This window comes from Nerophis ophidion, linkage group LG04 (assembly GCF_033978795.1).
Source record: "Nerophis ophidion isolate RoL-2023_Sa linkage group LG04, RoL_Noph_v1.0, whole genome shotgun sequence".
Lineage (NCBI taxonomy): Eukaryota > Metazoa > Chordata > Actinopteri > Syngnathiformes > Syngnathidae > Nerophis > Nerophis ophidion.
Genome location: NC_084614.1, coordinates 71,966,768 through 71,990,798, shown reverse-complemented (window position 1 = coordinate 71,990,798; position 24,031 = coordinate 71,966,768). Strand labels below are relative to the sequence as shown.

Genomic DNA, 24,031 nt, shown 5'->3' with positions numbered 1-24,031 from the left:
GACACGTTGGGAAGACTATGTCTCCCGGCTGGCCTGGGAAGAGCTAGACGAAGTGGCTGGGGAAAGGGAAGTCTGGGTTTCCCTGCTTAGGCTGTTGCCCCCGCGACCCGACCTCGGATAAGCGGAAGAAGATGGATGGATGGATGGATGTATGTACATACAAAACTTAAAGACCTACTAAAACCCACTACTACCCACCACGTAGTCTGATAGTTTATATTTGGGGTGGGCAATATCACAAATTTGGGTATCGATACCGATCCGATCCGATACCGGCCAGTATTGTCGATACCGATACCGATACCGGAAGTGTCCTCATATGATGGGGGGGGGGGGTTCGGGGTATCGATACTTTTGAAAAACAAATGTGTACTTCTGCCCTTATTAATTGATTAAGGTAATAATACAACACAGGACAACAATTTAAGTCAAAAAATAAAATATTTATCAATAGCAATAACGTAATGCAAATAAGGTGCAAACAACTACTGAACCTGGCTTGTCGCCTGAAAACACACAAACACTTAAGGTAAATAACAAAACTCTAGTTATTGAACAAAGTTGTAAACATGAACACAAAACAAAAGAACTGAGAAATTCAAATAAAAATGTAATATCCATCCATCCATCCATTTTCTACCGCTTATTCCCTTTCGGGGTCGCGGGGGGCGCTGGCGCCTATCTCAGCTACAATCGGGCGGAAGGCGGGGTACACCCTGGACAAGTCGCCACCTCATCGCAGGGCCAACACAGATAGACAGACAACATTCACACTCACATTCACACACTAGGGCCAATTTAGTGTTGCCAATCAACCTATCCCCAGGTGCATGTCTTTGGAAGTGGGAGGAAGCCGGAGTACCCGGAGGGAACCCACGCTTTCACGGGGAGAACATGCAAACTCCACACAGAAAGATCCCGAGCCTGGATTTGAACCCAGGACTGCAGGAACTTCGTATTGTGAGGCAGACGCACTAACCCCTCTTCCACCGTGATATATTATATTAAGTAGTGCAAATAAGGCGAAAACAAAAACTGAACTTGGCTAGTCGCCTCACAACACACAAGAACTTAAGTAAAAAAGAAAACACTAGTTATTAAACAGTTGTAAAAATGAACACAAAACAAATGAACAGAGAAATTCTTATCGTTATTTTAGTGCAATAAAATACTTTACAGTTTACAACCAAGACATTAAGTCGCACTGGAAACGCACACGCGTGTGTGTGTGCGTGTCCGAGTGAACCTCGGAGTGAATTATACTGATGTGTGTGCGCGAACGCACCAAGCGTCATGTTAATTGTATCTATTTTATTTTATTTTGGGTTGAAGATGAATTTTTAAAGTGTTTTTAAATCTCGTTCGCGACCCATCACTAGGGAGGAGGGTGGAGTGGTGAGGAGCGCTGCGCTGCGCTCACATTTTTTTTAAAAATCGGCGTGATTTGCTTAATTTGGTGAAGTATCGATACAATCACGCCAGTATCGATACGATACCGATACTCACCAAGTATCGATACTATCGATACTTGGTATCGATACCCCCAGCCCTAGTTTATATATCAATGATGAAATATTAACATTGCAACACATGCCAATACGGCCGGTTTAGTTTACTAAAATTGCAATTTTAAATTTACCGCGGAGTTTCTTGTTGATAACGTCGCGGAATGATGACATCACGGACTGTCAGGACATATTAGCGCACCGCCATTTGCGGCTAAAAGCCGTATCTTTTCATCGCGCAATTAAACAGTATTTTCGGGACATCTGTGTTGCTGAATCTTTTGCAATTTGTTCAATTATTAATGGAGACTATAAAGAACAATGCTGTTGGTGGAAAGCGGTGTATTGCAGCTGTCTTTAGCACCGAGACACAGCCGGTGTTTCTTTGTTTTTAACACAGAGCGGTCAAGCGAACATGTTTTCTCTACGTCGACCAGCATGCTTTTGGATGGGAAAATTGCGATATATATATATATATTACCGGAGACATCATTGGATTATTCGTCCTCCTGCAGTATCTGTTTAAAAGGCAGCTGTGAGCTTGGCTCCTCGGCTTCTCTCTGAGACACTGCGTGTTCACCGCAGCCATCCGACCTTGAGGTATGTCTTTACAATCTCACTAAAACACTATTAAAACAATAAGCAGATAAGGGATCTTCCAGAATTATCCTAGTAAATGTGTCTAATTACATCTGAAACGCTCACACTGCCGCCGCCCGGAGCCGTTGCTTTTTATTTTATTTATTTATTAATTTATTTTCTAGTCCTTCGCTATCAATATCATCATCCACAAATCTTTCATCCTCGCTCAAATTAATGGAGAAATTGTTGTTTTCTCGGTCCGAATAGCTCTTGCCGCTGGAGGCTCACATTAAAAACGATGTGAGGACGTGAGGAGCACTCACCCTTGTGACGTCATCGTCTGCGACTTCCGGTAAAGGCGAGGCTTTTTTATCAGCACCAAAAGTTGCGAACTTTATCGTCGATGTTCTCTACTAAATCCTTTCAGCAAAAATATTGCAATATCGCGAAATGATCAAGTATGACACATAGAATGGACCTGCTATCCCCGTTTGAATAAGAAAATCTAATTTCAGTAGGCCTTTAGGACTTTTAGCATATCAGTGTGTGGAATTAAATGATGGAATGGATCGAGCAAATCAATCAAACTAATATGACTCAGTTCAAGGTGGCTTAGTGTGGGGTGGGGTGGGGGGCGTGGTTAAGAGGGGTGGCGTATAATTCACCAACTCGAGTATTTCATATATATTTCATATATATATATATATATATATATATATATATATATATGAAATACTTGACTTTCAGTGAATTCTACCTATATATATTTATTTTATTATATATATAAATAAAAGAAATAGTGGAATTTCCGACGGCACCTGTCAAATACACAGTAATAAAAACACACTTGTTCTACTAACTGTACTGTGCTTGCTGGTTACTAAAAAAAAAACACTTACCTTTCACTATTTGAAGAACCTTTGTTCTGCCGTTTGCGTATTGGCGAGCGATCTCCGAATCCGGGAACATCCTTCACGGATTTGTTGTAGACATCCGCAATTGAGAACGGGATCTTGCTTCCAGCTATCAGCATAGCCATCTTTGTCTCAGTATAAAATACTCCATTTTGCGAGGTGGGCCATAATACTGGGTTGCGGACGCTTTGTGCTTTGCTGACCGTTCATGGCTGATGAGTATATCCGTTTGGCCGCCGTGTTCAATGGAGAAGTCTGTTCCACAAAATTTACAGGCTACATACCCCTTCCCCTTTGAACTCTGCTGGATAAACTGAAATTCTTGTTTCCAATCGTTCTGGAACTTGCAAGCGTATTTTTTTCATTTTGCTCGTCGGCGGTGTAACATATTAGGTTGGAGACAATAACCAGGCGACGTGAGGAAGTTACGTCTCGGGGCGGCATGGCTCGGTTAGTAGAGTGGCCGTGCCAGTAACTTGAGGGTTGCAGGTTCGATTCCCGCTTCTGCCATCCTAGTCACTGCCGTTGTGTCCTTGGGCCAGACACTTTACCCACCTGCTCCCAGTACCACCCACACTGGTTTAAAATGTAACTTAGATATTGGGTTTCACTATGTAAAGCGCTTTGAGTCACTAGAGAAAAGCGCTATATAAAATATAATTCACTTCACTTCACTGTGGGCTTCAGAACAGACTCCCTAATGCATGTTCCTTGACTGCACTTAAATGTAGAATATATTTACATTCTATTCTATGTACAGTAGATGGAAGTATTGTCCTGTTTAAGAGGGTCACAACTTTGAGTCAGGTTCTCATGGAGCTGGAGGGTGCGTGGCCTCCAGCTCCGCCTGAATTTCTGGAGATTTTCGGGAGAAAAATTGTCCCGGGAGGTTTTCGGGTGTCTCCCGGAAAATCCGGGTGGGTTGGCAAGTATGGTTCGCCGACACCCGTACTAGCCATTATACTGAAGTAGTATTCTTCAAGTTTTCAGGTTCGATGATCAGCCTTTGCCAATGCGAGATCCCTGTTGGTATTTCATAAAGCCACAACCTAAGTCTAATACACCTATATTGGCTTTACCACAAAAACTCATAGAAATAGAAATTCTCCAACTGTGAAACCTCATCAGTTTGGAATCTTCCGCGCTGAGCTACCTCAAATAGAGTTTGACAGCATCCAGACAACTTTTCTGGCCTCTTTCTCATCCAGTGTTGTTTGCTCACCGTAGGCAGACAAATCAATAGAACTCAGCAAGCTCAACAGCGCGTTTCTTTTCAGTCAGTAGGAGCGCTTTTTTATTGAAACTTAAGCTCACTTCGCAGCTGACTAGCATGTCAAGCGTTTTCCTTTACAGACTGTCGTCACTGGGGTAAGGAATACAGAACAACACAAACGGAGGCATTTGAATGCCTTCTGCTGAGCGTTAATGTACAATAATTCATGGAGAATTTTCCAAATGAAATGTCACACTGCGACGCATTACAAACACCGCTGGATGTCTTTGGCGAAGCAAGAAAACGCATTAACAGACTCAGCATGGTCACGTTCAGCTTACGCAACTGCACTCAGATTCTGGTATTTCCACACAAAGCTGAATTATTTTTTGGGCCTGAGGACTTTTTTTTTTCTTTCTTCGAGAGCCGCGGTTAACAAGCGTCACTCTTTTTAGATGCTCCAAAGATCCTGGGGTCGGTGACGACGTACACGTGGGAGGGAAACCCGGCCAACCTCAGCTGTGTGGTGGAAGCCCACCCGGCGGCTTCTGTGACTTGGTTCCGTGACGGCATTCAGCTGCCCAGCTCCAACGCCACCAATGTGAAGATCCACAGCACGCCGGGCGTCAGCTACCTGGAGGTACGACGCTAACCCTAAACAAACTGATTGTTTTGTTGCTCTTCAGCAGCGATTTAGTCTGTTTTTTTTTTTTTTTAGGTTTCTCCTGAATCCCAGAGCGACTTTGGAAGCTACAACTGCACGGCCAACAATGCGATGGGCACAGAGTACAAAGAGTTCCTCCTCATCCAAGCAGGTTTGTTTGGTTTTTTTTCCACTTAAGAGCAAATCTTTAAATATTATTTACTTCCTTAATAGGGTCTCATTATTATTTTTTTATTTTTTCCACATTTAAAACACATTTTTCTGTCTACAAGTGTTGTTTGGTCAAAATCTTGCATAGATTACTGTATTTTCCGGACTATAAGGCGCACTGAAAATCCTTTTTTTTTTCTCAAAACTCGACAGTGCACCTTATAACCCGGTGTCCCTAATGTAAAGAATAACTTTGGTTGAGCTTACCCACCTCTAAGCTATTTTATTTGGTACATGGTGTACTGATAAATGCGACCAGTAGATGGCAGTCAAACATAAGAGATAAGTGTAAACAACGCCAACATTTTAAATGTTTCATTGAAAATAAAGAACATTACACACGGTGTTTAAAAATCGATCAAAATGTTTTAGTATGACTTTAGTAAGCTATGAAGCCGCACCGCTTGAAGGATTGTCGGCGCATTAAACATACAAGTACCGCATTTTCCGGAGTATAAGTCGCACCTGTCGGAAATGCATAATAAAGAAGGAAAAAAACATATATAAGTTGCACTGGAGTATAAGTCGCATTTTCTGGGGCGTGGTTGGGGCGGAGGGCGTGGTTAAGAGGGGTGGCGTATAATTTACCAACTCGAGTATTTCATATATATATATATATATATATATATATATATATATATATATATATATATATATATATATATATATATATATATATATGAAATACTTGACTTTCAGTGAATTCTAGCTATATATATTTATTTTATTATATATATAAATAAAATAAATAGTTGAATTTCCGACGGCACCTATCAAATACACAGTAATAAAAACACAGTTCTTCTACTAACTGTACTGTGCTTGCTGGTTGGTAAAAAACAACGAGCAAAATGAAGAAATACGCTTGCAAGTCCCAGAACGATTGGAAACAAGAATTTCAGTTTATCCAGGAGAGTTTGAAGGGGAAGGGGTATATTGCCTGCAAATTTTGCAGAACAGACTTCTCCATTGAACACGGCGGCCGAACGGACATAGTCAGCCATGAACGGTCAGCGAAGCACAAAGCGTCCGCAGCGCAGCATCGTTCACAACCCAGTATTATGGCCCACCTCACAAAATGCAGACCCGATGGTGTAACTTATGCTGAGACAAAGATGGCTATGCTGATAGCTGGAAGCAACATCCCGTTCTCATTTGCGGATGTCTACAACAAATCCGTGAAGGATATGTTCCCGGATTCGGAGATCACTCGCCAATACGCAAATGGCAGAACAAAGTTTACTCAAATAGTGAAAGGTAAAAATTGTTTTTTTTTTTTTTAGTAACCAGCAAGCACAGTACAGTTAGTAGAACAACAATTTTTATTACTCTGTATTTGATAGGTGCCGTTGGAAATTCAACTATTTCTTTTGTTTATATATATATAATAAAATAAATATATATAACTAGAATTCACTGAAAGTCAAGTATTTCATACACATATATATTTATATATACAGTGTATATATATATATATATATATATTAAATATATATGAAATACTCAAGTTTGTGAATTATACTCCTCCCCTCTTAACCATGCCCCCCGCCCCAACCAGGCCTCCGGCCCAACCCCACCCCCGACCACGCCCTCCATCCCCACCTCCCGAAATCGGAGGTCTCAAGCTTGGCAAGTATGGCCCAAGTCAACATTGGATGCGAGCTGTATTTTCAACAACATTCAACAAAAGGGCTATGTTTGGTTGTTGTATTTTCTCCAGGTGCTCCAGCTTCCTGGCATACAGTAGCCACAAAGCAGAATAAAACACGTATGGCTCTATAGGCTGGTTGACCTTTTCCAACACTGAGAGACATTACTGATAACACGCAACATTCCCACAGGAAAACCGATAATAAGAAGTGGGGGTGGGCTTCGAATGCATCGTGACCGAATCACTTTAAAAAGCCAGTGTGACATTCGCTGCAACGGATTAGACGTGGCAGCGCTCCTCAACCTTGACCAAACACGATGAAGTCGGAATTAAGCAGCAGCGCCAGTGAAACATGCCGCCATTTTCCCCAGTTGCCTATGGGGTGGCCTGCACACTAAAAAGCAGACATAAAGAGATAAAACACGACTACAATGAGAATTCACAGCGACTTTTCCATGCTGACATGCTGCCAGACACTTTGATGTGTGGCATGAGGCGAAAGTCACAGATTAATGGTGTTTGATTGAAAGTCTTTTACTACGAGCGATGACAGCCCTCAGCAAGCACTTTAATATTGCTATGTTGCTTTAAGGGACAATGCATTATAATTTGATACACTTCATAGTCGTCAGTGTGCAGCACGGATATGACTAACTGAATCGTTTTGGGGGCCACATTTTCCTTTCACTTTCATTCTTATTTTGTGTATTCTGGAGAACCAACGCACTTTACACCAGTGTCTTTCAACCACTGTGCCGCGGCACACGAGTGTGCTGTAAGATACAGTCTTGTGTGCCATGGGAGATTTTGCAAATACACCTAATTGGGTAAAAAAATATGTTTTGCAAACCTTTATATATATATATATATATATATATATATATATATATATATATATATATATATATATATATATACATATATACATATATATATATATATATATATATATATATATATATATATATATATACATATATACATATATATATATATATATATATATATATATATGATTGTTATTATATTATCTGAATATTATATTATTATTTTTTATCTATTATTATATCATGTGACCACATACTGATGAAAAAAATGGCGTTGCAAACATAAGTAAAGGTGACAAGCAGATTCAATAGGAAGGGGATTTATCTGGCCCCATTTGTCACAGTTTACCTGACACATGAAACGTGACAAATTAGGGGAGGGAGGGTGCACTATCCACTCTTCTGTCAGTTGCTATGTAAAGAGGTGCTTTCAGTCATTTTCAGCAGACTGCATTGCAAAAGGGTTTTACCCTGCCTGTGGCCTGCGACACTCTTTAAAATAAAAGCTTCACACTGACAACTTTTACGTTTTAATTGATGCTGTACTTTGCCATCATGCAGGCGTTCGTTCTGCCCGTGTCGCTCGCCTTCAAAGTTACCTTGTGTGTCGCAGAGGTGCCGTCTCCGCCGGAGATCCAGCAGGTGGAGCCTTTCTCCAGCTCGGCCGTGGTGGAGTTTGACGAGCCCGACTCCTTCGGCGGAGTGCCCATCATCAAGTACCTTCTGGTGTGGCGCAAGCAGAGGCACCACGACTGGACCACCATGGAGTTCGATGCCGCTGAGGGTGAGTCGCACATCCTCGCCCGACCACCAGGGGGCGCTTGGTTTCGGTCAATATGTAGGTTACGACTAAAGAGAGTAATAGTGGAAATACCGTCAGGATTTTGTACAATGGCACTATGGCTTCAGGTGACATCAACCTGATTGGTTACCCAAGGGTTGTCAAACGTACGGCCTGCGGATCGGATCAGGTCCGCAAACAGGTTTTACCCGGCCCCCGGGATGAGTTAGCTCAGTATGAAAATGGGTTGAAATTTTTTGAATGAAAGAGAAGGTTGTACTTAATGTGTCCACTAGATGCCGCAATAGCAATTATTTGTATGTTTATAGATCAGGGGCTCGCGAGCCAGATGTGGCTCTTTTGATAACTGCATCTGGCTCTCGGATAAATCTGAGCTGACACTGCTTAACACGATAAGTAATGAATAATTCCACTTGTAATCACAGTGTTAAAAATAACGTTAAAAATAAAAAAATGCTCATGCATTTGAATCCTTCCATCCTTTTTTTTCTACCGCACCTGTTCAAGAAGTTGCCTTAAGGGTAAGAAATAATTTATTTATTATTGGTTAGCGTAGGGCTAGCACTCTTGGGGGTTCTTCAACAAGGCCCAGGTGGGCCATTTACACACCTGTCGCTGATTTCGAGGCCGGTCCTGGTAACACCCCGCTTCGCTGCAGACCCGCAGGCCACGCCCCCTCCTAAGTTAGCTTCAGAATATCAACGTTATTACAAATAATAAGAGACTTATTATACTCTAGAAATGTTGGTCTTGCTTAAAAATGCACACTTTTAGTTGTGTTCAGTGTTAAAAATATATTATATGGCTCTTACGTAAATACATTTTAAAATATTTGGCTTCTTGGCTCCCTCAGCCAAAAAGGTTCCCGACCCCTGTTGTAGATGATGCTACAGATGTTAAAAAAAAAATAAACCACATGATGTTAGTGCACCTGTCGAGGAAATTGAGCAAACTACATATATAACATACTGTAATTTGATTTTGATATTTTTTTTTATCTTGATTGATTGAAAATTAACACCATTGAGTTGACTGATGAATATTATCACATCATTTATTCAGTAGTAATAAAGACAAATAAAGATAGAATACTTTTAACCGCAACATTTAAGGGTAAAAAAAAAAAACCCACAACATGATTTGTATATTTTCAAAAGGTGCTTGTTTTATTTCTAAACAAAGAAAACAATCTGAAAATGTCTTTGTTTTTAAGTCACCGTGTCGTGATTTTACCAGTCCGGCCCACTTAGGAGTGGATTTTTCTCCATCTAAAATGAGCGAGACACCCCTGGATTCCCCCATGAGTACTTTTAATATTTTTCATTTAGTAAAAGTAAACGTGTTGGGCTATAGGTATACGTGCAAGAAGTTTGTGCGAAATGTCCTAAAAAACGTCTTTTTTAAAATAATTTCTTGGAAAAACTTTAAATACCGTATTTTTGGGATTATAAGTCGCTCCGGAGTATACGTTGCACCGGCCGAAAATGCATAACAAAGAAGGAAAAATTATATAAGTCGCACTAAGTCGCATTTTTGGGGGGAAATTTATTTAATAAAATCCAACACCAAGAATAGACATTTGAAAGGCAATTTAAAATAAATAAAGAATAGTAAAGAACAGGCTGAATAAGTGTACGTTATATGACGCATAAATAACCAAATAAGAAGGTGCCTGGTATGTTAACGTAACATATTATGGTAAGAGTCATTCAAATAACTATAACATATAGAACATTCTATACGTTTACCAAACAATCTGTCGCTCCTAATCGATAAATCCCATGAAATTTTCTTCCTCGATGTCGCTTCTAAACAACTCTGCCAACTCCAAAGGTATGCGCCGCTTCCTCTTGTCGTTTTCTGCTGCATATTTCACTACGTCCAGCTTGTAATCTGCAGTACATGATTTCCCTTTCGGTGCCATTTTTGTTCAGCCATTCTCAGTTTTTATAAGCTTCCGCCAACGATGAAATGATCCATTTTAATAGCTACGGCAGTAGCATATAGCATATAGCAGTTAGCATTCCATGACCCTCTACGCTGCTGATCCGCCTCCGCTTGGGATGGTTTCCTGTGGACGGGACTCTCGCTGCTGTCTTGGATCCGCTTTGAACTGAACTCTCGCGGCTGTGTTGGAGCCACTATGGATTGAACTTTCACAGTATCATATTAGACCCGCTCGACATCCATTGCTTTCGGTCCCCTAGAGGGGGGGGGGGGGGGGGGGGGTTGCCCACATCTGAGGTCCTCTCCAAGGTTTTTCATAGTCAGCATTGTCACTGGCGTCCCACTGGATGTGAATTCTCCCTGCCCACTGGGTGTGAGTTTTCCTTGCCCTTTTGTGGGTTTTTCCGAGGATGTTGTAGTCGTAATGATTTGTGCAGTCCTTTGAGACATTTGTGATTTGGGGCTATATAAATGAACATTGATTGATTGATTGATTGATGATTGACCCACAATGCACTTCTGCCATAACCCTCCCCCGCCGAATTCTTATTGGTTGACGTGTATGTGACGATTGCTGACATTTTCCTTGTCTCTTCTGCGAATGAGATAAATACAATTATTTGATATTTTAGGGCAGGGGTCGGGAACCTTTTTGGCTGAGAGAGCCAAAAAGCCAAATATTTTAAAATATATTTCCGTAAGAGCCATATAATATTTTTCTTAACACTGAACATAACTTAACACGTGCATTTTTAAGTAAGACCAACATTTCTAGAGTATAATAGGTCTCTTTTTCTTTGTAATAACATTGTTATTCAGAAGCTAACTGTGGAGGAGGCGTGGCCTGCGGGCCTGCAGCGACAGGTGCGTAGACGGCCCACCTGGGCCTTGTTATCTAATCACCTGTCCCTCTGTTATAAGCAGCAGCCAGGAGGAGAGACTGGGTTGGGGCTGGAAATATTGCTGGAAAGCAACTGAGAGACTTATTGAAAAATAAAACAATATTGTAACCCTGAAACAGGCTCTCATGTCGGTGCTTGGGGGTCTGAATAACCCCCAGGAGGGCAATCCCCACACTAACCAATAATAAATAAATAACTGCTTACCATTAACGCAACTTCTTGAACAGGTGCGGTAGTAAACGGATGGATGGATTAAAAATGCATGAGAATGTTTTATATTTTGTACATTATTTTTAACACTGTGATTACAAATGGAATTATTCATTACTTACCGTGGTAAGCAATGTCAGCTCAGATTTATCAGAGAGCCAGATGCAGTCATCAAAAGAGCCACATCGGGCTCTAGAGCCAAAAGGTTCCCTACCCCTGTTTTACGGTATTGTGTTATTAATTTCACACATCAATCGATCCGGATTATATGTCGCACCCCCAGCCAAACTATAAAAAAAACTGCGACTTATAGTCCGAAAAATACGGTAATTAAGATTTGCGATACCAATTAAGCTAGGAGCTAGCAGCTACACAACAACTAAGCAAACAATAGCACACAAACTAGACATATCTAATATGTGTCCTTAATGAAATGAAATGAAATGAAATTAATTATATTTATATAGCGCTTTTTTTTCTGCAAAAATCAGACACCTAATGTGGTCCTGATGGCTTCATCCGACCGGGATCTTCAGCTCTCACTGGATCGGTTCGCAGCCGAGTGTGAAGCGACCGGAATGAGAATCAGCACCTCCAAGTCCGAGTCCATGGTTCTCGCCCGGAAAAGGGTGGAGTGCCATCTCCGGGTTGGGGAGGAGACCCTGACCCAAGTGGAGGAGTTCAAGTACCTAAGAGTCTTGTTCACGAGTGGGGGAAGAGTGGATGGTGAGATCGACAGGCGGATCGGTGCGGCGTCTTCAGTAATGCGGACGTTGTACCGATCCGTTGTGGTGAAGAAGGAGCTGAGCCGGAAGGCAAAGCTCTCAATTTAACGGTCGATCTACGTTCCCATCCTCACCTATGGTCATGAGCTTTGGGTCATGACCGAAAGGATAAGATCACGGGTACAAGCGGCCGAAATGAGTTTCCTGGCTCTCCCTTAGAGATAGGGTGAGAAGCTCTGCCATCCGGGAGGAACTCAAAGTAAAGCCGCTGCTCCTTCACATCGAGAGGAGCCAGATGAGGTGGTTCGGGCATCTGGTCAGGATGCCACCCGAACGCCTCCCTAGGGAGGTGTTTAGGGCACGTCCAACCGGTAGGAGGCCACGGGGAAGACCCAGGACACGTTGGGAAGACTATGTCTCCCGGCTGGCCTGGGAACGCCTCGGGATCCCCCGGGAAGAGCTAGACGAAGTGGCTGGGGAGAGGGAAGTCTGGGTTTCCCTACTTAGGCTGTTGCCCCCGCGACCCGACCTCGGATAAGCGGAAGATGATGGATGGATGGATGGATGGATAGCGCTTTTTCTCTGGTGACAAAAAAGCGCTTTACATAGTGAAACCCAATATCTACTTTTTACATTCAAACCAGTGTGGGTGGCACTGGGAGCAGGTGGGTAAAGTGTCTTGCCCAAGGACACAACGGCAGTGACTAGGATGGCGGAAGCGCGGATCGAACCTGCAACCCTCAAGTTGCTGGCCCGGCCGCTCTACCAACCGAGCTATACCGGTTATGGAACAATAATCCAGTCTAAAACCAATCCATCCATCCATTTTCTACCGCTTATCTCCTTTGGGGCCCATTTGTCAATATTATCAAGCATTTTATATTTCTAGTTGCATCCAGTCTACAAATGCGTGCATGTTACTCAACTTACTGCGCCAAAAGCTTAATGAATTATTGTGGCCACTAGGTGTCGCCAAAAAAAAAACAATTACCACCCCACTTCAACTTAAAGACAGCAAAAGTCCATTCCGAATCGTTAATAGTAAATAGGTTAGTGTTTCTCAGCTTGACTAATTTCACTTGATCAAGCCTTTTGTAAAATTTCACACCAGAAAGTAATAAAAGAGTGTATGATTCGGGCTGTTATCGAATCGGCTGCAATATCGGCCAAGAATCAAGGCTGCAATATCGGTGTCATGTCGGAAGTGGGAAAAACTGTTTCGCCACACCCCTATTAGCAGGATTACACACAAAAAAACACTTGGGCGCCTAACCGTATGTTTTTTTTAAAAGGGTGGTACAAAGGGGCCAAAGTAAAAAGCCATCCAATTATCAAGCACATTCTGTTTTGCCTTCTTGTTTTCTTTCCTAAATTGTCCACCAGCTATTCCATTTCACTTTGTGCTGGTTTATCAGTGAATAATGCATGACTTCTGCAGAAATCGAGGCAAGTGCAGGAAGTGGGATTTCAATTGATGCTCAAATTAAACTACGTTTGTATTTTTTGGCACTTGAGTCAGTGCTATTTTGTTGGTGTAATCATTGTAATCTAAGTAAATAAATGAGGTCAGGAAATTAAGGATGGGCACCGGCAGAATTCCATCGATTTACGTAAAATCAAGCGGTGCCATGTTTCCGTACCTGGTTTGCTCCTGAGGTCACGTCTGGTTTCCGACCCAATCGGTTCCGGCAGCACTGAGATCGGACTCAGCCAAACTACCTGTTGGTCATTTTGCTATTTCCAATGCCAACAGAACAAATTGACTCAAAAACGCTCCAACGTAAGTAAAGTCCGGCTCCACTTTTGCAAAGATACCCTAGCTTGATGCTAATACACGTTGGCTCTGCTATTGACAGGCTAATTATTAGCATTAGTGATTTTACATGGCCATTTCAACACCTCCAAATTCTTCTTCCTCCAAACACGACGAGTTGAGTTTATACCAAAAAGTTCTATTTTGGTTTCATCTGACCACATGACATTCTCCCAATCCTCCGCTGTATCATCCATGTATCCATTTTGGTATAAACTCAACTCGTCGTGTTTGGAGGAAGAAGAATACTGAGTTGCATCCCAAGAACACCATACCTACTGTGAAGCTCTCTCTAAGTCGTCCTCAGACGAGCCTTCCGTCGTTGCTTCCGGTCATCCCGATTCTCCATACATTTGGCCAGTTCCTTGGTACTCTGAGCTCCTGCATCCTTCTTGAGTACGTCCACGTATGTCTGTGTGAGACGTCCTCTTGACCGATGCCCATGTGTTGGTTCCCACAGCACCATTTTGCTGGCTGGCAGCTCCTGATGTCTTCGGCAGTATCCTGCAAGTCTCATTCTCCTTACAGCAATCTTCTCGCTCACCCTTGCTATTCCCTTGTAGAGGATTCTGTTGGTTACGCGCGCACTCTTGTCGATGTTAAGCACTGCATGCAGCATCCTGGTTTTAGCAACCATCCAGAGACTTCTCCAGGGTTGGCTTCAGGGTCAAGCATGGGGGTGGAAACATCATGCTTTGGGGCTGTTTTTCTGCTAAGGGGACAGGGCGATTGATCCGTGTTAAGGAAAGAATGAATGGGGCCATGTATCGTGAGATTTTGAGCCAAAACCTCCTTCCATCAGTGAGAGCTTTGAATGGTTGACCAAATACTTATTTTCCACCATAATTTACACATAAATTCTTTAAAATTCTTACAATGTGAATTCTTGGATTTTTTTTTCACATTCTGTCTCTCACAGTTGAAGTGTACCTATGATGAAAATTACAGACCTCTGTCATCATCAGCCAGATGAGGTGGTTCGGGCATCTGGTCAGGATGCCACCCGAACGCCTCCCTAGGGAGGTGTTTAGGGCACGTCCAACCGGTAGGAGGTCACGGGGAAGACCCAGGACACGTTGGGAAGACTATGTCTCCCGGCTGGCCTGGGAACGCCTCGGGATCCCCCGGGAAGAGCTAGACGAAGTGGCTGGGGAGAGGGAAGTCTGGGCTTCCCTGCTTAGGCTGCTGCCCCCGCGACCCGACAACGTATACTCCGGAGCGACTTATAATCCACATTCTGTCTCTCACAGTTGAAGTGTACCTATGATGAAAATTACAGACCTCTGTCATCATTTTAAGAGGGAGAACTTGCACAATCGGTGGCTGACTAAATACTTTTTTGCCCCACTGTATAAATATAATTCACTTCCCTTTATGTAGTTCATTTCTTTCTGCCAAAATGTGTTGCTTTAGTTGCGTTTACCTTTCAGTACGTTGCGCTGTTTTTCTGCCAAGTAGTGCAGTGCATTTGTACACTAACAGATCAAGACACTGTCAACATAGCTTTGTAGCCTAGAAAACAAACAGTATGTGCAAGGTATTTTCTGTAGTTCATTTATTTAGCTTTTTAGTCGTTTTTACCTATCAAAGTACTAAAAAGTTAAAGTACCAATGATTATCACACACACACACACGGGGTGTGGTGAAATGTATCCTCTGCATTCGACCCATCCCCTTGTTTACCCCCTGGGAGGCAAGGGGAGCAGTGGGCAGCAGCGGTGGCCACGCCCGGGAATCATTTTCTGTGATTTAACCCCCAATTCCAACCCTTGATGCTGAGTGCCAAGCAGGGAGGTTATGGCTGCCATTTTTAAAGTCTTTGGTATGACTCGGCCGGGGTTTGAACTCACAACCTACCCATCTCAGGGCGGACACTCTAACCACTAGGCCACTGAATATGGGCACTTTGCTGGTTTTTGCACTGGAACATTTTTCAACTAATAATTGAAAATGTCTTGCAATTGTTTTGTTTTGTTTTAGGTGATAATACCCAAGTTAAGATTTTATTCCACGATCTATCTTCTTTTCGCATATCGATCCACTGCCGAGTTTTTCTTTGGACCATCTTAACGAATCTTGGACTCGTTTTTATTTTTTTGTTAGCTGTCTTGAATCCATCTATTCCAGGGGTCACCAGGTAGCCCGTAAGGACCAGATGAGTCGCCCACTGGCCTGTTCTAAAAATAGCTGAAATAGCAGCACTTACCAGTGAGCTGCCTCTATTTTTGTGGGTTCTTCCGAGGATGTTGTAGTCGTAATGATTTGTGCAGTCCTTTGAGACATTTGTGATTTGGGGCTATATAAATAAACATTGATTGATTGATTGATGATTTTTTATTTTATTTTATTTCACTACTAGCAAGCTGGTCTCGCTTTGCTCGACATTTTTAATTCTAAGAGAGACAAATCTCGAATAGAATTTGAAAATCCAAGAAAGTATTTTAAAGACTTGGTCTTCACTTGTTAGAATAAATGTGTTTATTTTTTTACTTTGCTTCTTATAACTTTCAGCAAGACAATTTTAGCGAAAAAATACAACCTTAAACATGATTTTAGGATTGTTAAACACAAATACCTTTTTTACCTTTTAAATTCCTTCCTCTTCTTTCCTGACAATTTAAACCTACGTTCAAGTATTTTTATTTATTTTTGTAAAGAATAATAAATAAATTTTCATTTAATTCATCATTTTAAGTGGGAGAACTTGCACAATCGGTGGCTGACTAAATACTTTTTTGTCCCACTGTATGTACACAAAAATGCATTATTTCTAGTCCCCCCCCACCCCCTCGTCTTACCTAAATCTTCGAGACGAGGGAAGTAAGGGCAGATAACACTTGAGCTATCACCGGGCGCTAATCCAAACATGACAGCGCTGCAGCAGACCTCTGGCCAACAACAGCGAGGCTGAGATGACAGTCAGCTCAAGGCCTCCAGATAATAGCCCCGTCCCCGCCGAGGCGCGGAGGCTCTTACATATCTGCCTGCTTCCTGTCCTGCTTGCCGCATGGGGCGTATCTGTCAGCGCCTTGACAGGCCGGCTGCCGTCAGCTCGCGGGCCTGAGAGCCACCTGTCATGTAAAAAGACGCACTAAACAAAAAAAAAACCACAAGTACTCTAAGGATTGTGTGTTGTATTGTTTACTATACCGCTAACATGTATTCCTTCAATATTAGGTCAGGTCCCAAACATACTTGCCAACTCTCCCGGATTTTGCGGGAGACTCCCGAAATTCAGCGCCTGTCCCGAAAACCTCCGGGGACAAATTTTCTCAGGAAAATCTCCCGAAATTCAGGCGAAACTGGAGGCCACGCCTCCTCCAGCTCAATGCGGAGCTGAGTGACGTGTACAAGGAGCGTGTCTGCCCAATGACATTATAACTGTAGAATGATCGAGGGCGAGTTCTTGGTTTCTTATGTGGGTTTATTGATAGGCAGTTTCATTATCGTCCTCCCAGCGCGGTAAAACAAAACACAACAACAGCAGTCCGAATTTGTCTACCTAAAGCAGTTCGTCTGCCAAACAGCAATGTGTTGTGACACTCTTAAACAGGACAATACTGCCATCTAGTGTACATGCATATGGTTAGAAAAACAAGGTTGGAATATTCAACCCTCAACTCAACAATAAGTAGATGAGTGTTATGTGTGTGTAAATGTGTAAATAAATGAACATTGAAATACAAGTATTTATTTTATTTATATATATATATATATATATATATATATATATATTAATAAAAAAAAATAAATAAAAATAAAAATAAAAATATATATAGCTAGAATTAACTGAAAATCAAGTATTTCTTATATATATATATATATATATATATATATATATATATATATATATATATATATATACATACATATATATATATATATATATATATATATATATATATACATATATATATATATATATATATATGTATATATATATATATACATATATATATATCTTGATTGGATTATCCAGAGAATAGTGCTTGATGCCAAACAGCAATGTGTTGTGACACTCTTAAACAGGACAACACTGCCATCTAGTGTACATGCATATGGTTAGAAAAACAAGGTTGGAATATTCAACCCTCAACTCAACAATGAGTAGATGAGTGTTATGTGTGTGTAAATGTGTAAATAAATGAACACTGAAATTCAAGTATTTATTTTATTTATATATATATATATATATATATATACATATATATAAAATTAATATATATATATGTATATATATATATATATATATATATATACATATATATATTAATTTTATATATATGTATAGCGAGAATTCACTGAAAATCAAGTATTTATTATATATATAAATATATATATATATATATATATATCTTGATTGGATTATCCAGAGAATAGTGCTCGATACCGTGGTAGAGTGTAATATGTAGGTGTGGGTGCTTACAAACATCAGTCGTTTACCAAGCAAAGGTAACACGCAAGGATATTAGCACATCCGACACGTACATAGGATTAACCGAAGGAGCGTTTAAAACCAGATGGAATAATCACAAGGCCTCTTTTAGAAACCAGACTTTGCGGAATTCTACAGAACTCAGCAAGCACATCTGGAACCTCAAAGACAAAAATGTTGAATATTCAATAACATGGCAAATTATTGCATCCAGCACACCTTACAACAGTGGTAATAAAAGATGCAACCTATGCTTGAAAGAGAAACGGTTTATTATACATCATCCAGACCTGTCATCCCTCAACAAGCGCAGTGAAATCATTTCAACATGCCGCCACAGACGGAAACACCTCCTGGGTAACACATGAGCCAATGACCAAACCTTACGCCTGCCTGTACCCACCCACTCTGTGCCCTATACAAACCATTGTATGTGAATGCTTCCATTAAAATCTCCTGATGATTGAGGGAACCCCTCATGAAACAGATCTGTAGAGATGAAGTAGTCTTGTGATTTTTCCCACACCTACATATATATATATATATATATATATATATATATATATATATATATATATATATATATATATATATATATATATATATATATATATATATATATAAATGTGACATAAAGTCGATTACATCAAAACGCTCCCTTGGTTGCTAGGAACGCTGATTGCGCACACCTGCCTCTGATGGGTAATCAGTATACAATGTCGCTGATCACAATCAGAGGGCTTTATGTAGTTTTGTGCTGCGGTTCACGTCTCATATTAGCTAAACATGCAGTTTACATTTCACGATTTTCTGCTCATGCTATGCGTAGAGATTTGCATTTTTGTACGTGAATTTCCCAGCGGCACGACTCCCTGTCCTTTTGCCTCATTTAAGGATTATCTAACTTTTTTTTTACCTGCAAGCCTTTTCCTGGCTCTGCATTTTGGGATCACCAACACCACCACCATTGCCAAGACGTGATACCTGGATTTTCGTTGAAATTGGGGTCACATCCTACTGTATTGCCATTAATTAGTAACGCCCGTTAAAATAATTAAGTACAGTATTTGTTATAATCCGCTGCCCGGATCATATTCTGTTTGGGTTTTCGAGTCACTTGTGTTTTCTGTTGGTTTTGGACTCCTTTGGTTCCTGTTTGTGCACCTCTGAGTTGGTTACCATAGTTACTTATTATTTTCACCCGCCGCTCGTGTTCCGGACGCGCACCTGTTTGTAATCACTGACATTATTTAAGCCTGCCTTTTCCAGTCAGTCAGTCTGGCTTCTTTATTTGCGTCAATCGACTATCACGTAAGTGTTTGCTTGTCTCCTAGCCCCATGCTAGTTATCATAGTCTGTGCTAAGTGTAGCCTTAGTTTCAGGTGTGCTCTGCACCTTATCCAGTCATTTATTTTCTGTTTTGTACCTGTTCTGTGTTATTTTTACTATTTAATCAAGCCCTTACCCGCAAGTCCTGTCCGGATTCGTCTTTTGTATCCTGGTAGAACAAAATCCCGCATCACCATGCGTCCCGGTCGTGACACTATGACCGTATTTTCCGGACTATAGGGCGTGGTGAGGTTGGGAGAGAGGCCGTGCCAGCAAGCTGAGGGCTCCTGGTTCGATCCCCACCTTCTACCAACCTCGTCACGTCTGTTGTGTCCTTAAGCAAGACACTTCACCCTTGCTCCTGATGAGTTGTGTTTAGCGCCTGGCAGGGCAGCTCCCGCCATCAGTGTGTGAACGGGTGAATATGGAAATAGTATCGAAGCGCTTTGAGTACCTTGAAGGTAGAAAAGCGCTATACAAGTATAACCCATTTACTTAAAATCATTTTTTTCTCAAAACTCGACAGTGCGCCTAATGTACGGAATAATCCTGGTGTTGTTTACCGACCTCAAAGCTATTTTATTTTGTACATGGTGAAATGATAAGTGTGACCAGTAGATGGCAGTCAAACATAAGAGATCAGGCACGTGTACACTGCAATATGATGGAAGTCACACACAGGACATAGTGTAGACTGCAATATAACTCAAGTAAACAACACCAACATTTTATATGTGCCATTGAAAATATAGAACATTACACACAGCGTTAAAAAAATCTATCAAAATGTTTTAGTAGGACTTTGGTAAGGTATGAAGCCGCACCGCTTGATGGATTATACTGTGCTTCAACATACAAGTATTATTGTGGTGTGTGTATCTGGCGTTTTTTTTTTTTTTTTTGCAATATTACGCAAAAGCAACTTTTCTTAACTTCTGGTACCTGCTGATCTGTATTTGGGATCTGCATAAGTCCTGAAAATGTGCGCGCATTCCAATGCCGTAGTCGATAAGCTTCTTCTTTTTCCTCTATCTTCTTGTTATGGGAGATTCATCCTCCGCTGTTGCCTTTTCTAATATAAAGTAGTATAAAGTTCTCACTTATATCTGTCAGTAAACTCGCCATGGAAGCGCTAAAACATACCGGTGTAGTGAGTGTACATTATTCACCCAAGGAACTTTAGTTATTTGAGAGTTCCAGTCGGACGGTTTTTCACGGGAAACATTTCCGGCGTCGTTATTGCACGAGTGAGACATGGATGAGGAGATGCTGCTCCGTTATTGATTGAAGTCTAGTCAGACTGTCATCAAAACAGTTAGCACCACCTTTTGAAACTTCTTCCACTCCCGTCCTTGCAGTGTTAATTTTGTTGACGAAAAATTTTCGTCATAGTTATCGTCAACAACCTTTTTTTTCTGACTAAAACGAAACAATAACTAAATAGAAAATAATTTACGTGGACTAAGACGTTGACGAGGTGTATTGACATATCCGTCAATGAATAAAAACGAGACGAAAATGTCTGCCAGAGACGAGATCCAATCGGAACTCATTTCGTTAGGAAGAGGCGGGAGGAGTTGGGAAGAGAACCAATCAGAGCGACGTGGTAAGGAAGTTAGGTAAACGTAGTTTGCGTTTGAGACTGCAGAAGACAACATGTCAACGCCGGAGAGGAAGAGGAGAGAGGACATGTGGGGAATTTTTTTTTGGGACGTCAAAGATAACAAGACGCAGTGTAAGAAATGCAGCGCGAGGATTACGGGGAAAAACACAACAAACTTGAAGCGACATTTACAGTCCAATCACCCCGAAATCCACACACAGGTAAGCATTTTCCACAACATACAACTCACTCGACGTTATCCCGTTTATTACACGGCTTACTCGTGAAATACAAAAATTTCAGACATGATTTTCATCAAAATACGACTTGTATCTGTGATTTGTCCGCTGTTTTGCTTTGACTTTCAGAAATTGAAGGGAAAGCTTACATCCTACCCTTTAGTCGACTAAATCTACTGTAGTTTTCGTCGGCTATAACCTTATGATATTTCGTCAACTAAAACTAGACTAAAACTAAAACAATTTAAATAACTAAATTATGACTAAAACTAAATTACATTTTAGTCAAAAGACTATGACTAAAACTAAATCAAATTTTGCTGTCAAAATTAACACTGCGTCCTTGCACGCTACACCGCTACAACAAAGATGACGGGGAGAAGACGCTGCCGAAGGTGAGCCACGTAAATAAGACCGCCCACAAAATGGCGCATTCGGAAGCGACTGTCAGAAAGCGGCTTGAAGATGATCTGTAAAACCTCATCCATGGAACAATTTAACCAAAGAACCAGCATTACATGTTATGTAGACCACAAGGAACTGTTTTCCATTTAGAAAAAAACATATAATAATATTACTCCTTTAATGCGCCCTATGATCCAGTGCACTTTATATATGAAAAAAGATCGAAAATATACCGTTCATCGGTGCGCCCTATGGTCCGAAAAATACGGGAGTTTATTTGTGTACAATTATACCAACAAATATAAGTGTTATATCTTTTCAATTTTTTTTGTGGAAATAGCATTTGCAAAGTGTGTTCAAAGGTGTGATGTACGGTACCACAAATAGCACCTAATGAGGTTCTGCAGGGACTGTACTGTAAACGCAACTTCATATGTCAGCAAAAAACGCCATCCTGGAGCCACATAGCTGACAGAGAGTCATCCTTAAGGGACCTGGCTTTGTTCTGGAGAGCAAGCAGGTGTTCCTGTTCCTGCTGGATGTCTCCACACAAAGCATGGCTGCCATCGCATGCTTGAAAGAAGTACTGCCAAGTCCCTCGCAGGCCCCCCAACATTTTGTGCAACAATATCAATCAGATTGAATGTTAGTCTTGCCGTTCGGATTGTGCAGATGTACCTAATGTTGTGTCCTGTCAGGGTCTACTGAAACACATTCATATTTAACAATCGTTAAAATTAAAAATGTTGTTTTGCCTCGAGGCCAAACTGTTGACTGTGTTTAATATTCCGCTCGGAGAAAACAAATGCACAATCGGACCGGTGCTAAGTGTTTTTGTACTACTTGTTCGTATGATCCAACATGGTACGTTGCTCCGAGGCAAAGAACCACAATGATGCGTTTTATCCGACGCTGTAAAGAAGAGAACCACTCAAATTATATTCTACTCATTTGAAACGTTAAATAGCAACAATGTCCGTTAAGTGATTTAGAATCCACCCAGGCAGTTTTTTTTTGTTTTTGTTTTTGTTTTTTTACAAAGGCTATGATATCGTTAACAGGACGATCGTAACGACCACAATCATCCATCCATCCATCCATGTTCTACCGCTTATTCCCTTTCGGGGTCGCGTGGGGCGCTGGCGCCTATCTCAGCTACAATCGGGCGGAAGGCAGGGTACACCCTGGACAAGTCGCCACCTCGTATTTAATTTAAAAAAAAATATATATATATATATATTTTTTTTTTTTGTCCTTTCCAGCTTCTCAGGCAAATCATATAGTTGATGCAGATGCCCATATCGGCTGTTCAGATTTACTTTACAAAAGAGAAGTGTAGGATACTTCTCTTGTTGCCTTATTTGAATTTGACTTTATTAAATGCATTTATATTTTCATTTGGTGCAGCCGGGCCGGAGTAGTATATAAAACAAGGGAGCTCTGCAGTGGTCGTTTATTTTGCATACGGCGCAGGTGTCAAACTTAAAGCCAAATGTGGCCCAAACGTGGCCCGCCACATTATTTTATGTGGCCATGCGAAAGCCTGAAAATGATATGCGTTGATAAAATGCTTAATCTTTTGTTAACTAAATATATTTGTTCTTTCCCCTTTGACATTAAAAATTATGTACTGCATGCATTCAACATGCAAATATTACATATTATTTTGTTAAAATAAAGATGAATACTGTACTTAAATATCTGCTTGATTAATGATTTCCAAACAAATGATCAATCACATTTTAGACTGGGCTTCACGGTGACAGAGGGGTTAGTGCGTCTGCCTCACAATACGAAGGTCCTGCAGTCCTGGGTTCAATCCCAGGCTCGGGACCTTTCTGTGTGGAGTTTGCATGTTCTCCCCGTGAATGTGTGGGTTCCCTCCGGGTACTCCGGCTTCCTCCCACTTCCAAAGACATGCACCTGGGGATAGGTTGATTGGCAACACTAAATTGGCCCTAGTGTGTGAATGTGAGTGTGAATGTTGTCTGTCTATCTGTGTTGGCCCTGCAATGAGGTGGCGACTTGTCCAGGGTGTACCCCGCCTTCCGCCCG

At 41.2% G+C, this 24,031-nt stretch overlaps 1 pseudogene; it reads left to right on the top strand.

Moving 5' to 3' along the window:
• The window catches only part of LOC133550458 (neural cell adhesion molecule 1-like), a 662,135-nt pseudogene that overhangs the window by 540,308 nt on the left and 97,796 nt on the right, over positions 1 to 24,031 (top strand).